Below are 16,607 nucleotides of genomic sequence, written 5' to 3' on the forward strand. Positions count from 1 at the left end.
TGGGGTGGAAGAACTCTGTGGATGACCTCTCCCTTCCCCCAGGACCTGGAAAGTCTGCAGGCCTCTGGGAAGGGAACTCTCTCGCAGGGGCAGCTGTCAAGCGGCAGGGATCTGCAGCCTCCGAGCCTCGGAGGGAAGTGGAAGGAGGAGGGGGTGGTCAAGGGTGAGGGATGGAAGGTGATTGGCTGGCTGCTGGACAGACAGGCAAGCCGGTTGGAGGAGGAGGCACTCAGGGGCGGGGCAGCCGCCCTGAGTGGGTGTTAAGCGCTGAGTGGCACTTAAGCCATGACACACGCTCCTCCTCCGAGGCCAGACAAGTTCTTAGGTTCTCTTTATGTAGGATTTTGGCAATAATAAGAAATGTTCCATATCTGGAATACTTGCGAATGCAGTTAATGAATACCAGGGTGAGTGTTATCCTGAAGCGTAAATATTAGCATATTACTGTTTTACATTTCTGGTTTGTTTAGAGATTGTTGAAAGTTAATGTCTGAGAAAGGAAAATCGCAAAGGGAAGGTGTTTAGTGGAAGAAGCAGGGCATCTGGAAAGTAACAGACCACGTTTCGTATAATTAGAGCTGCAGTGCGTACTCCAGAAGCCCATAGATACGTTACATGAAACATGGAATAGAGATGTAATGGCTAAGAAAGCAACATGAAAGAGGCCCTGTTAATCTTGGCAAAAGATCTGAAGTAAATCTAGGAAGTGTAGGGCCCGCGGTAGAAACTTACGGGGCAAGATGTCCCAGAATCCCATTGAACTCTACTTCAAAACACTGGGGAATATATAGATAGCCAATCAGACCAGGGGTAGTCAAACTGTGGCCCTCCAGATGTCCTTGGACTACAATTCCCATGAATTCTTCCATCCACTTGAAGTTCTTTAGATCACAGAGGGGCCATGTTTTCCCACTTTTCAGCATTTGCTGGCAGGGGCTCATGGGAATTGTGGTCCATGGACATCTGGAGGGCCGCAGTTTGACTACCCCTGTCACTGTGAATAAAAGTTTAATATACCCGCCCTGAGTCTGGTAGAAGTGAGAAAGAAGGTACACACACATGAGTCATGCAATATCTGAAACTCAAAAGTTCTTTTGGGGATACAAACTTCTTGTGTGTTTGTGTGTGTGATTGCATAAATCACCACATCAGGCTTTCTCAACTAGGGTGTCATGAAACCCTGGGTCTCTTGACAACCTTATAACAGTTTCCCGAGTAGGCGGGAGTTAATTTTTTTGTATATATTTCTATTTGTTGAACATTGATTGGGTTATGTGACCATACATGGTCATGTCGACCTGCGCCCCCCTCCAGTTGGCCAATGATGGGTCTGGAGGGGAGGGGAAGGGGAGGAGCCCTGGGTGGGCGTGTCCACAGCTTTGCTTCCCAACCATATTATGCATGATTGTGCCATGTCACGTGTTTCTTGAAGCCCGAAGAGGCTTCACTAGATTATCCAACAGCTCAATGGGTACTGAGTAGTTTTCAGGAATATCCAGCTGTTAAAAAATTACTTTGTGCATATGTGAAGACATTACCTATTCACTGAAGTGGCTGTCTCTTGACCCTATTTGCCCTTTGTTGTTATTAGTTGCGGAGTCATGTCCGACCCATTGCGACCCCATAGACAGGCCTTCCTGTCCTCTACCATTCCTTGAAGTCCATTCCCCGGAGTCCTTTATTTGCCCTTTATTTGGGTTTTAAGTTTCCCTTCCCATTTTTACTTTGATTTTTGCCTTTAAACATTACAGATGTTCCTTGACCGGCCCTCTTTTATAGATTGCGTAGTGAATGTTTCCTTTTGCTTGAATCTCTGTGGCTTTGTTTGCATGGTTTGAGATTGTCTTATGCTCCTATTTGGTTCCTCGTTGAATCTGTGGTTCGTTTCCCCTCTTGTTGGTCGTTAAGCCGTCTCGAGCAGTTTTCTGGGAGGTGGCTCAGAAATAATTTGCAGCAAATAAAAACAAACGTCCTAGCCAAATGGATCAGCTGCGTAGCATCATGACCGCCCGCTTGTCTTTAGGTGATATCTGATTGGCTGGGATTGCCTGGGACCATAATCCAGGAAGAACACTTAACCAGATGAAAGCCCTGACACAGCAGCAAGAGAGAAATGGATTCGATTTCTTCTTTTTTTTAACAAAGCGGAATGTTTTCATGAGAATGGTAATATCCAACAAATATCATCACAAACCTGACGGTAGTCAGTGAGCCCTGACCTAAATCTTAATTTTAGAAACCTGAACATTAAGGAGAAAGGGTAAAAAAAAGGGGGGGCCACTGAAATCCCAGAGCATGTTGGAACTTCTGCTCATTCTTTCTTGGGATGTAGTTGAGAAGCAAAGTTCTCCGTGCTTGGTCTACCCTGGGGCCTTCTGATTCAGATGAGATGTCTCCGGGGCCAAACACCTGGGAAAGCAATAATTTATGGAACAATAAAACACAGCTGCACAACGTACCACATTTATGAAAGGCCTGTGAAAAGGGGGAAAACATGGCCCCTCTGTGATCTAAAGGACTTCAAGTGGATGGAAGAAGTATTTGGAAGACGAGGCAATAAGGTCCAGCTGTCCGCTGTGCGTTGGAGATGTGTAGCCTGTTGCAAATGTGAAGGGCTGAAAAGGAGGATCAAGAAGACGGTTCCTTGGCCAGGAATGGCTGCTTAGGTGATGACCGCTTTCTTCTGCTCTAATTAGACCTCACTTAGAGTCCTGTGTTGAGTTTTAGGCACCAGAGCTGAAGAAGGATATAGACAAACGGGAGCATGTCCAGAGGAGGGCAACGAAAACGGTTCGGAGCCATATGGAGAAAGGTTGAAAGAGCTTGGTCTGTTTAGCCTGGAGAGAAGACAACGGAGAGGTGTTATGATAGCCATCTTCAAGTACTTGAAGGGCTGTCATATAGAGGACGGAGCAGAGTTGTTTTCTGTCAGACCAGAACCAATGGGTTGAAACTAATTCAAAAGAATTTTCAGCTAAACATCCGGAAAAAGTTCCTGACAGTCAGAGTGGTTCCTCAGTGGAACTGGCTTCCTTGGGAAGTGGTGGGTTCTCCTTCTTTGGATGTTTTTTAAGCAGAGGTTAGATAGGCATCTGACAGAAATGCTGACTTTGTGAATTTGGGCAGATGGTGACTGGGTGGGCAGAAGGGATTGTGTTGCTGCTTGGCTTTTGTGGCCCTTTCTTGCACGCCCAGGGAAATGCCAATCACCATTTTGGGATCAGGGGAAAAATTTCTCCCAGGCCTAATTGTCCAGGGATTCTGGACATCATGGACATCATCTGGGCATGGAATTGGGGTCACTGTGGATGGGCAGTAGTTGTGAATTTCCTGCATTCTGCAGGGGGTTGGACTAGGTGACCCTGGAGATCCCTTCCAACTCTGATTCTGTGATAGGTGATGGTCAGACTTCTCAATCTCTTCCTTCAGGCAAGATTGAGATGCAGCCTTAAAGTAAAACCTTCTTCACAAAGGACAGGCCAGAGGGGGAAGGACATTCCATGAGACTGTTAATTAGGGATTTTGAGTGCTGTCAGTGAAATTAGCATCTTCCTGATGGTAGCCCCAGAATCTCCTCCTTTGTCCTTACTGCTGAATCTGTGGTCATTCTTAAGGAGGCCTTCTTCAGTCTTTTCCATAACCTCCTCAGATCTCCTGCTCCCTTCTTCACCTCTATGGGGCCATTTTTCAGGTGATGGGATTTCCTTCTTGTGACCGACAGAAGGGGTCATGCAAAAGGGTCCTGATGGGGTTCTCAACTGTTGGGGAATTGAGCTGGGGGGGTAGAGGAGGCTGCTGCATGTTGGCCAGATACTTGGGAAGCCGCTGCTATCTGTACTTAATGATCCAGGGCCCAACGTCATGATCAGAACTGCCAAATGGGCTGCGCATGCAAACAAATGATTCAAATGTCAATGGAAGCCTGGAAGTCATTTTTGCTTAGAGAATCTGACTCTTCTTGAAGACCCTGGAAGGGTTTCCTAAATGGATCGGAGTTAATTAATTTTGAATACATTAAAAAAATTTGATCAACATTTAGCGGGTGGCATGACCATTTAATGCATGAGCCTCTTGTGGCGCAGAGTGGTAAGGCAGCTGTCTGAAAGCTTTGCCCATGAGGCTGGGAGTTCAATCCCAGCAGCCGGCTCAAGGTTGACTCAGCCTTCCATCCTTCCGAGGTCGGTAAAATGAGTACCCAGCTTGCTGGGGGGTAAACGGTAATGACTGGGGAAGGCATTGGCAAACCACCCCGTATTGAGTCTGCCATGAAAACGCTGGAGGACGTCACCCCAAGGGTCAGACATGACTCGGTGCTTGCACAGGGGATACCTTTACCTTTACCTTTATGACCATATATGGTCATGTTGAACCAGCAGCCCCTCCCCAAATGGCCACTGATGGGCCTGGAGGGGGTAGGAAGGGGAGGGGCCCTGGGTGGGCGTGTCTACAGCTCTGCTTCTCAGCCATATTCTTCTCCATTGTACCACTTCTGGGGTTTCTGGAAGCCTGAAGAATGTTTCCGGGGGTCCTTAATGGTAAAATAGTTTAGAAATGCTGGTTGAAGTGAACCCTTCAAATGGGTAACATTTTAATCATCAACCATGGGTAATGGGTTTAAACTACAAGTACAACGATATAGGCTAGAGATTAGGAAAAAAAATTCACAGTCAGAGTAGTTCAGCAGTGGAATAGGCTGCCTAAGGAGGTGGTGAGCTCCCCCTCACTGGCAGTCTTCAAGCAAAGGTTGGATACACACTTTCCTTGGATGCTTTAGGATGCTTAGGGCTGATCCTGCGTTGAGCAGGGGGTTGGACTAGATGGCCTGTATGGCCCCTTCCAACTCTATGATTCTGTGATTCTATGATTCTATGAGCAGGGGGTTGGACTAGATGGCCTATATGGCCCCTTCCAACTCTATGATTCTATGATTCTATGATTCTATGAGCAGGGGGTTGGACTAGATGGCCTGTATGGCCCCTTCCAACTCTATGATTCTATGATTCTATGATTCTAACCATTCCCCCCCCCTTCCATTTATTGTTATCAGGGAAACCTTTGGGGATATGTCTGTTAAGGAACTCTTGTGCATTGTGGGGAATTGTGTGCAACGTTCTTGGACACGAACCCAGTTGGCCAGGCTTGTTGTCCGTTTAAACTTCCAGGAAGCTGCTGCTGGTTTTTGTTCTAATTATTAAGACGCTGGCAGCAAGCTCCTGCAGAGCCTCAGGGTTCATCTGTGTTGTGAGCCAATGAGTCAAACTATCTAGAATTACAATTAGGACTTGCAGTACATGGTTTACTATTATTTGCAGTTGTTGGAATCTTTCAGGACGGAATCCCCTGGGAGGTAGTTCTTGAGGATGGTTAATTCTAACGGTTTTAGCTTCTATGTTGTGAACTGTACTGAGCACGCTGGTAAAGAGGCAGCGTACAGATGAATGACACTGTTATTAGCTTTTTGCAGAGCCTCTTGTGGCGCAGGGTGGTAAGGCAGCTGACATGCAGTCTGAAAGCTCTGCCCATGAGGCGGGGAGTTTGATCCCAGCTGCCAGCTTAAGGTTGACTCAGGTCGGTGAAATGAGTACCCAGCTTGCTGGGGGGTAAACGGTAATGATTGGGGAAGGCCCTGGCAAACCACCCCGTATTGAGTCTGCCATGAAAACGCTAGAGGGCGTCCCCCCAAGGGTCAGACATGACTCGGTGCTTGCACAGGGGATACCTTTACCTTGACCTTTATTATTATCTTTAGTGGTGTGTGTGTCCCAATTTCCCTCCCAGGACAATTTGCAATAGACAGCTCAGTAGGTTGGGATGCCTGCCTCCAAGTAGGACCTGGGATCCCCCAGAGTTGCAGCTCTTCTCCAGACTACAGAGATCAGTTCCCCTGGGGAAAAATGCTATAGAGTATAGAATCTGGGGCAAGGGTGGCCTAACTGTGACTCTCCAGATGTCATAGAATCAAAGAGTTGGAAGGGACCTCCAGGGTCATCTAATCCAACCCAGTGGCTGCCAGTGGCTGGTGGTTTGTCATTCTCTCCCTTCAAACTTTGCTTCTTTTAATGCAGGGGTAGTCAAACTGCAGCCCTCCAGATGTCCATGGACTACGATTCCCAGGAGCCCCTGCCAGCGAATGCTGGACATCTGGAGGGCCGCAGTTTGACTACCCCTGTTTTAATGCTTAGAACAAATTTCTCTGATTGTAACGTGGTAAGAGAAAGGGAGGACTTTTTCTCCATAATGTAATCTGGATGTTCATTCCTGAGTTTGGTATGTAACCTTGTTAAAAATAATGCGGCTTCTTTTACACATCTTCCCCCCCCCAAAAAAAAAAGTATTTGCTATCTTAAAAGCCTTGCCGATGGCTGAAATGGGAGACAAGTAAAATATTAATGAGAACAGCTTGTTCTCTGTTTCACTGCAGTGACATGGTCTGCGGAGTCATGTTCTCTCTTGGTTCGTTTTGTTCCCCTTTTGGCCTGGCAAGAGACGGCTCGCGTTGTGAGGCCAGAATTTTGAAGCCCTTTTATATGCAGCCTTGTAGGTATTGAGGGACTGCATTCAGATTGAATGATGAGCCGTCCCACAAGCTTGCATGTTGCAGAGGTCTGAAAAAAATGGACAGAGCAGCAAGATTTCCGTCTCTGTAATGCCTGTGGTTAAGAAGAAGAAGAGCTGGTTTTTATACCCCAGTTTTCACTACCCGAAGGAGTCATAGAATCATAGAATCATAGAGTTGGAAGGGGCCATAGAGGCCATCTAGTCCAGCCCCCTGCTCAACGCAGGATCAGCCCAAAGCATCCTAAAGCATCCAAGAAAAGTGTGTCTCCAACCTTTGCTTGAAGACTGCCAGTGAGGGGGAGCTCACCACCTCCTTAGGCAGCCTATTCCACTGCTGAACTACTCTGACAGTGAAATTTTTTCCTGATATCTAGCCTATATCGTTGTACTTGTAGTTTAAACCCATTACTGTGTGTCCTCTCCTCTGCAGCCAACAGAAACAGCATCCTGCCCTCCTCCAAGTGACAACCTTTCAAATACTTAAAGAGGGCTATCATGTCCCCTCTCAACCTCCTTTCCTCCAGGCTGAACATTCCCAAGTCCCTCAACCTATCTTCATAGGGCTTGGTCCCTTGGAGTCTTTAAGTGGCTTGGTCCCTTGGAGTCTTTAAGTGGCTTCCAATCACCTCCTCTTCCTCACCCCACAACAGACACCCTGTGAGGGAGTTGGGGGTGAGAGAGCCCTAATAGCACTGCTAGGTGAGAACAGCTCTAGCTGGCTGGCGGGCATCCATTGAAGTCAATGGGCAGTCCATTTAGTACAGATGTGGTCTGGTGTGGTGGTTAAGAGTAGTGGCTGATAACGGCAGTTCATTAGAACGTTAATTGTCTTGTCCAAGTTGACTTTTGATTCCTTTCCTTTGAGCATCAGGCAACATACGGAACCTAGCTTAGCCGTAACCCTGTCACCTGGATAGTACAAATTGAGGCCAATAGTATTATTCTCCAAACCAGCTTCATCTTTGCTCCATAAATGGCGTCCAAATAGCCAGTGATTCTGACATCATGGGAAATGTGTCCCCAGGTATATATTACGGATTCATGAGCGTGCATTTCATGGATCATCAGAAAAGTGCACCCAGGCATTTGGTAAGGTATCTTTGTGATGCCCTATGTCTGCGTCTCCCACGAATTATGGGGTCATGCATCCACAGAACTATACTATATTTCCCCCTACTAAATTTGTAAGTTGCCTCTTTTTCCTGTCCTCCAAGGAGCTCAAGAGCATTTGTTGTATTTGGCATGGGTGGTCCTTATAGCTGACTAATACACAAACTGATCAGATTAGATAGTCCCCTGGAAACAGATTTTTTTAATTCTTGGCGACTGTGCATATGGAAATTGCATATAATCACCAGTGTTCATTTCCGTCCTCACCAAATTTGGCTGATCCAAAGCATGCAAACATACACATGCAATACATAAGCTGTGAGTTATGCAGCATAGCTCAAATCCTACTGAAGTTGCTGCAGTTTTAATCTGAGTTACAAAATAGATCCCCCATGGACTTTCTGAAATATATTTTAAAAACTTTTCTGTTCTCCTGGATGATCTTCAACTGACTGAACTCACAGCTTCGTTAAGATTTTTGCCATAAAAGTCTAATCCCTTTCCATTCTTTGCTTTTCTCTATCTTTTAATTTTGGGCTCCTTTCAATCGGCACAATTCAATGAGAATCGCAAATGAACTGGAGAGTTTACATATAGACCGTTTCTGCACTGGAGGTTTCATGCTGGGCTGCAGGCTGGAGTTTCAGTCGTGGCAGGTTGCCCCACCTCTTCCTGCACCCACATGGGGGAGCCTTTGGCCTGGTGCACCTCATCTGCCTCCGATTTTTGCTCCTGCATGGGAGCTGGGGCAGTGAAGTTCCCAGTGCGTAAACGGTCACAGAAATGCCCTTGTTTTGCTTGATGCACCAAAGAGCTGTTTCCACACAATAAAAATCCATTCCAGAGACCACCAAGTGAGGGGTTGGTTGGGTAAGTTGCGTGCAAAAGTAGCTCCATCATCCTTTTGAGCTAGCCAAGGCCTCTCGGAGCCAGAACAAAGATATAACCTTCCCTTTGAAGCAAAACAGCACCTCACTTAGATGAAGAGTCACTGTTCCACATCATTTATCATTTTAAGCGCTTGGCAATAATCCGTCAAACTGCTTTAATGGAAATAACCTTTGGGCAGTGGAATTCTTTCGTCATCCATGCCAGAAAGTGGCGGGATGAGGAGAATCGTCTATATCCAGTCCTTGGTTTTGCTCAGGCAGGATTCAACTCTCTTCCTGCCCTTTATTCCAGTCTCTTTAACCTAGAGATGGCAGAATCATAGAATCATAGAGTTGGAAGGGGCCACACAGGCCATCTAGTCCTACCCCCTGCTCAATGTTCATAGAATCATAGAATCATAGTGGGAAGGGGCCACACAGGCCATCTAGTCCTACTCCCTGCTCATAGAATCATAGAATCATAGAATCATAGAATCATAGAATCATAGAATCATAGAATCATAGAATCATAGAGTGGGAAGGGGCCACACAGGCCATCTAGTCCAACCCCCTGCTCATAGAATCATAGAATCATAGAATCATAGAATCATAGAATCATAGAATCATAGAATCATAGAATCATAGAATCATAGAATCATAGAATCATAGAATCATAGAATCATAGAATCATAGAATCATAGAATCATAGAATCATAGAGTTGGAAAGGGCCACACAGACCATCTAGTCCAACCCCCTGCTCAACGCAGGATCAGCCCAAAGCATCCTAAAGCATCCAAGAAAAGTGTGTATCCAACCTTTGCTTGAAGACTGCCAGTGAGGGGGAGCTCACCACCTCCTTAGGCAGCCTATTCCACTGCTGAACTACTCTGACTGTGAAAATTTCCCCCCCTGATATCTAGCCTATTGGTTGGCATCCTTGCAGATGAGAAAACTGATCTGGAGTCCAGGTATCAGTTCTCTTGGTCTGCTGCAAAATTCTTACAGGTGTCTGTTTACAATCCTGTGAAACTTTTCTGTATTAGGATTATCATTGGTCGCCTCCGCTGTTTGGACGTCGAAGACTGCTGTACACCCAGGATGCTGGGGTCTTGGTAAAATCCAATTTCCCTTGTCCCGGTATTGCTGAAAAGTCCAGTCCTAGCTAAGCTTTATTGCAGTGCTTTTCCAGGGGCTCTCTTTCTTCTTTGTACAATGAGCAAGGTTTGAGTTTAGTAGTCCCGTAATGACCAACAAGATTTCCAGGTTACAATCTTTCCAAAGTCAAAACTCCCTTCATCAGGTCCCAATTAATGTGTGATCCTCGTTTAATCTAGCAGAAAGGAGCCCAAATTAAAAGATGGTATCTAAGGAAGAGAGATTTGACTCTTGAAAGCTTATACCCCGCCAAATCTTGTTTCTCTTTCCGGAGCTCCGGGACTCAAATTTTTGATCTTCTATTGCAGACCCACCTGAATCTATTCTTTGTACACTGCATGACTTATTGGGTGTTTCTTTTATTTCCCCCTATCCATTCTTGTTCTAATCCCTGCCACGTCTTGAATGTTTTGCTTCTGTCTACTATCCCTCTTTCTCTGGCTGTTGCTTTTCTTCTACCTGTTTAGACATCGGTCTTTTATGCCCTGGTGTTTTTCTTTGCTTTCACCATGCATTCCCCCTGGGCTTTCTTTTTAATTTGTTTTCTTTTATTTATTAGTTCAAGTTATATACCACCCTCCTGGCACGCCAGCTCAGGGCAGCACACAACATATAATCCACAACAAAATATAAATTAGATTCAAGTGGGTAGCCATGTTGGTCTGCAGTAGCACAACAAAAATAGAGTCCAATAGCGCCTTTAACAACATTTTAAAACATTAAACAGACTCAAAACATCATTTTTGATTAACAGCAGCACAACTGCAGACGTTCTGTCTTACAGACTCCATGTTGGCTCCCCAGGAAAATCACTGAAAGGGAAGACAAAAATCACTGAAAGGGACGCCATGGTGGTGGGTGGCAGTGTTTCGTGGAGAGCAGGACAGGGACTTGAACCCAGCTCTTCTTGCCACTACTGTAGCTCAAGGTGGCCGTAAACAACCATTCTGGACATGGTCCAACCAAGGCTAAACACTTGAAAAGTCTTACTGTCTTTAGAGGAAGAGCAGAGGATCGAGGAACAAACGTTCCTTTTGTTTTTATTTATTTCCCTCTTCTTCACGCTTAATCCTCCGGGTTCAAAAAAAGCAAGCCTCCTGCTTTCTTTGCATTTATGAAACAATGCTGATCTACATGAACAAATGAGCAGAGAAGAAGGACTCTTTAACCAGAGAAGAATGAGCAGAGAAGAAGGATTCTTTTGACGGGGGGAAGCAGGGCCAGTGGAGAAGGTTGCTTGTTCTTACTAGTCAATCGTGCGCCATCGGCAAATACGGCGTGAAGTAAGCAGTACGACCTTGGCTAAAGTCATCGCTGCACGTATTTCAGTGTGCATTTCCCAGCTGGCCGCCGTTCTGCATAGCCGCATGTGTGCAGTGCGACTCGCCTACAGTCTGGTAGTCAAAGTGACGTGAACACTTTGAATGTCAAGTTCAATTTGCCGCGGAGCAGGCTCTTCATTTAACTGACAGGCCCGGTTGGCAGATTAATCTGCAAAGCCGTGCTTTGTTTAGCTTGGAGCGTCTCGCAATGGCTGCTGGTTTCTTTGTGTTAACACACAGCCTGGCCCAATCGTGCGCATAGATTTTTTGGGGTGGGGGGTGGGTGGAGGGGGAGATAATTTTCAGGAGGTATATTGTTGGCAGCGTTTAATCTCCCAGTGGTTGTATTCCTTCCAGTATACCTCCCAAATCCCTCGTTCCCATTCCAGATGAGCTCTGGGATCTGGGGGTGAGTCTGGCTTCAAGCAAAGTAGTTAAAGAGGGAAGGGCTGCATGGAGATGAGCTATGAGAAAGGGGAATGTTCAGCTCTCTATACTCCCTCCCCCATCAAGTTGAGGTTGACAAATGGCGACCCCATAGGGCAGGGGTAGTCAAACTGCGGCCCTCCAGATGTCCATGGACTACAATTCCCATGAGCCCCCTGCCAGGGGCTCATGGGAACTGTAGTCCATGGACATCTGGAGGGCCGCAGTTTGACTACCCCTGCCGTAGGGTAATCAAGGCAAGAGTTGATCAGGGGTGGTTTGCCATGGCCTGTCTCTACGTAGTGACTCTGGTTTTCCTTGTCGGTCTCCCATCCAAGTACTAAAGAGGGCCGACTTTATGTAGCTTCTGAGAGCTGATGAGATTGGACCATTTCCGCCTTGCTTTGAATTTCCTCTGGCTACAGCAAGTTGACTCTAGCTTTTCCGCATTTGGGCTTTGCTCCCCTTGTTTCCCAGGATGAAATTCGCGACATGCTTTCTGCACTGAGTCCGATGGAGGCAGCCTCCCATCGTGTTTTGCTCCTCTCCCCTTTCCCAAAAATGTCTCTTTTGGAAAAAGGTGCCTGCTTGAACCTTTGTTTCCATTGTGTCCCCAAGTCCCACCAGTCTGCGCCCTTGATCATCTCCCGCCCTTACCCCCAAAGTGTCTTGAATGTAATTTTTAAAAACAACAACAACCCTGGGTTATAGCGTTGTAATGCTGCTGTGCAAGACTGCTTTTTTTAAAAACTTAGAAACGGCGTTGTAATCTGATCACCCCATTTTTTTTGCAAGGCAGATTTTTCAGAACAGAGAGGGAGGGAGGATGGCAACAAGGAAGGGGCATGCCCGAGCGACTCAAAATTGCAGCCGCAGGAGAAAAAAAAAACTTGAACGCTCGCATTTCCTCATTGGGCAGCCTCAAATTAGATTCTGCCTCGACTGATGAAATCGGTGTAACCGGGAATTTCCAAAACACACTGTAAGTCAGACAGCAATTTGGAACTGCACCTGGAAAGGCAGAGTTTAATGCAGAAACGGACGGAAAAATCAGCCTTTTAAACATGCAAATCCAAATGATATTGCTAGTGCAGAAACAGTCCCAGATTGGAAAGCTGGGATTCCACAGCCTGTGCACAAGGGATGCGTCATGGGAACAGTACAGAAATTAGTAACTGGCAGTAGCAAAAGCAACCCTGAACAGAATATCTTTTTTTTCCAGATGACCCAACTGGTTCAGTGAATGGATGGGTTGGTGTAAGAGGATTGCTGAAGTCCTTGGAATGCAGTTAGGTATTATTTAAGAAAGGGCAGTGCGGATCCAGTGATAAATGGCTCAATTAAAGCACTGCCCAGTCAGTCGATATCAGATTTCCTCCTACAAATTAGTAAACCAAAACCATCTCTTCCTCTATAGCTGGCTAATTTGATTTTCCTTTGCTGCAGGCACGCACACATCAGGGTTATTCTCTATTTACAGGAGACCATACATACATCGAAAAATTGGAAACATTTGAAGCCCAGCTTGGTGTAGTGGTTAGGAGTTCGGATTTCTAATCTGGGGAACTGGGTCTGATTCCCTGCTCCTTCTCCACATGCAGCCAGCTGGGTGACCTTGGGCTCGCCCCGGCACTGATAGAACTGTTCTGACAAAGCAGGAATATCAGGACACTCTTAACCTCAACTACCCCACAGGGTGTCTGTTGTGGGGAGAGGAAAGGGAAGGAGATTGTAAGCCACTTTGAGCCTCCTTCGGGTAGGGAAAAGCGGCATATAAGAACCAACTCTTCTTCTTCTTCAGTAATCTCAGGGCTCTCTCAGCCTCACCTCCCTCACAGGGTGTCTGTTGTGGGGAGAAGAAAAGGAAGGCGACTAAGCCGCTTTGAGACTCCTTCGGGTAGAGAAAAGTGGTATATGAGAACCAATTCTTCTTCTTCTTCTTCTTCTTCTTCTTCTTCTTCTTCTTCTTCTTCTTCTTCTTCTTCTTCTTCTTCTTCTATATCCTAATCCTCTGAAAAGATTCTGTTCCTGCATTAGGCAGGAGAGATTATGAACTAGAGCTAGCTCCAGTGGTTTTTGGACTCGGTTGGATCCTTGATCTCGTCCAGAAGCACTTGGGTTCATATGGTCCAATCGATATTGCTCTTCACCTACAAAGTCCTTCAGAGAAGTTTATCTCAAGACGCCGTCTGGTTTGCAAACCGTTAAGCTCGCTGTATCCGTGACACGCAAACCTAGAAGGAAACCAGTACAAGAAGGGCTTCTGGTCCTCTTAGGAAGGGAAATAGGATGGGAAGGATTCAGAGGGTTGTGGTTAAGAATTTCCTTAAGCCCCCGACTTCCTTCTCCTTTCTTTGGAGCCCATGGCCGTTGAGGTTACGCATCACCTTGTATGAACCGGGTGTGTTTATGCCTCTTTCTCCCTCCCATGCCGTGTACTAACAAGAAGCTGTAATGTGAAAGCAGCCTAATCAGCAAAACGGTTTAAGGTTATCTCTGCTATGCAGATAACGGTGAAGGTATGCCGCTGCTGTTAAGAAACTGCACCTCTGGAAATATTAAAGGAAGCCTCTGAAGATGTTTTAAAAGACTCCGAAAGCATTCAAAGCAGCGTGTCATTTGATTTAATGCCGAAATCTGCCTAGCCCAGGGGTAGTCAAACTGCGGCCCTCCAGATGTCCATGGACATTCCCTGGCAGGGGCTTCTGGGAATTGTAGTCCATGGACATCTGGAGGGCCGCAGTTTGACTACCCCTGGGCTAGCCTATTCAGAGCCTCGGCTGATGTGACGAACCTGTTGTCAGGAAAGCTGCAGATGAATTAGGTTTACACATGTTATGATTTTGTTTAAAATTAACTTACATCTTTTGTTGACAACATAGTTCATAGCTTTAAAAAAAGGGGGGGGAATATTAAGCGTAGGGTGTAGGTTTCCCTTATTTCCGACCACTCAGAAAAAGACGGCATTAATTTTGACATCTGTTTTTAACACTTTCCCTCACATTTTTGGAAGAGAGCCTAGCCGGTGCTGGAAAATGACTAAGGGATCAGGCAGAGATGGCCTAAGGGTCTGTTCCCAGCTGGTGCGACATCTGGAATGTTATACATTGCGGATAAATTCAGAGTTATAGTTTAATAAGATTGGTATTCAAGTGGCTGGCCTACAGCAAAGCAAGACAGCAGAAGTGACCATGTGCTCCGTGAAAGCTTTGGTGTCACAAAGTCCGAAATATAATTTGCAAGGGCTTTGCGTTCCCTTTTGGCTGGCTCCCTTTTTAGGTTTCTGTATTTATTTCCATCTCTTATTGATCTGAACCTTGATGAGAGGTAGTGAAGTCATATTTGAATCGGGTCCAGAATCTTATCTTTCTGGGAAACCTCAACATAAGTCTGGGAACTTCTTGTTTTTTTTTTTCATCCTGTTTACTGTGAAAAAGGAAGGATCTAAAAATGAACAGGCTCAAAATTATTGTCTTTATAGTTTTGCAGTTTTTGTTTTAATCTTAACTAAAATAATTGATCATATGCTGGGATGGTCTCTTAACAGGCAGCAATGATAATCCGTAATTTCTTTACCAGTATTATATCCAATATCCAATATCCAAAATTATATCAAAATTATATCCTTGTCTTTATCAAGTAAATCACTTCTCAGTCCCATAAACTTACCTTCTCAGAATAACCAATGATTTTATCAGAGATTCCTTTACCTTCTTTCATCTCTGCCAGGTAATCTCTGCTTTACCTGTTCCAATTTTGTCATCTCCCATTCTTGCAGCAGCCAGTAATTCATCACGAAAAATCTCCTTTAGTTTGCGTACTATGGTTCTAGCTGATACTAGGAATTTTTTTCCTATATCTGTATAATAATATATTATATTTATGATCTATAGCAGTAGCACTGGAAGTTAGTCTAAAAGAAAACGATATCCTTCCACATGTTTTATTATTTATGCTTTTTAAAGAAATGTGGAACTATTAGTTGTCCTGAATATGGAGAACCTTCTACATAAGCAGGATTCCCAGCCCCCTTAACTGAAAGATTGCCATCTTGAGTTTTGTAGAAGAAAAGCAGGATAAAAAGGTAAATGTATCCCCTGTGCAAGCACCGGGTCATGTCTGACCCTTGGGGTGATGACCTCCAGCGTTTTCATGGCAGACTCAATACGGGGTGGTTTGCCAGTGCCTTCCCCAGTCATGACCGTTTACCCCCCAGCAAGCTGGGTCCTCATTTTACCGACCTCGGAAGGATGGAAGGCTGAGTTGACCTTGAGCCGGCTGCTGGGATCGAACTCCCAGCCTCATGGGCAGAGCTTTCAGACTGCATGTCTGCTGCCTTACCACCCTGCGCCACAGGAGGCTCTAAAAGCAGGATACAAATACAATAAATAAGTAGCTGTGTTGATGTTTATTTATATACTGCTTTTCTCCCCAGTGAGGGCGGGACCTTAAGCAGTTTACAGCACCAACCTCCTGTAGTCCCTATTATCCTCACATCAACACTTTGGGTCACGTTACAAACTCCATGTTAGGATACTGGAGATTTGGGGATGGATCCTGGGGAAGGAAAGGGTCCCTCAGTAGGGAGTAATGTCATGGAACCCATCCTCCCATGTAGATTTTTTTCTCCAGGGCAACCAATCACTCTTGCCTGCAAATCAGTTGTAATTCTGGGAGATCTCCAGGCCTTACTTGTGAGGTAGGTTAGGCGGAGGGCGAGTATCTGGCCCAAAGACCACCCAGCACGTTCCCATGGCCAAGTTGGGATATGAATCTGCATCTCCCAGATCTTCTTCCATGGCTAACCACAACACCATACTGGCTTCCCTTTTTGATGGCAGGGGCTCATGGGAATTGTAGTCCATGGACAGCGGGAGGGCCGCAGTTTGACTACCCCTGCCGTAGGGTAATCAAGGCAAGAGTTGATCAGGGGCGGTTTGCCATGGCCTGTCTCTACGTAGTGACTCTGGTTTTCCTTGTCGGTCTCCCATCCAAGTACTAAAGAGGGCCGACCTTATGTAGCTTCTGAGAGCTGATGAGATTGGACCATTTCTGCCTTGCTTTGAATTTCCTTTGGCTACAGCAAGTCGACTCGAGCTTTTCCGCATTTGGGCTTTGCTCGCCTCGTTTCCCAGGATGAAATTCGCGACATGCTTTCTGCACTGA

The 16,607-nt window shown here is 45.8% G+C and overlaps 1 protein-coding gene across 3 annotated transcripts in view; it reads left to right on the plus strand.

Moving 5' to 3' along the window:
- Positions 1–16,607, plus strand: part of ADAMTSL3 (ADAMTS like 3) — a 231,641-nt gene that overhangs the window by 58,565 nt on the left and 156,469 nt on the right. The window lies entirely within an intron of this gene.

The sequence above is a fragment of the Paroedura picta genome, chromosome 18, assembly GCF_049243985.1.
Source record: "Paroedura picta isolate Pp20150507F chromosome 18, Ppicta_v3.0, whole genome shotgun sequence".
Classification (NCBI taxonomy): domain Eukaryota; kingdom Metazoa; phylum Chordata; class Lepidosauria; order Squamata; family Gekkonidae; genus Paroedura; species Paroedura picta.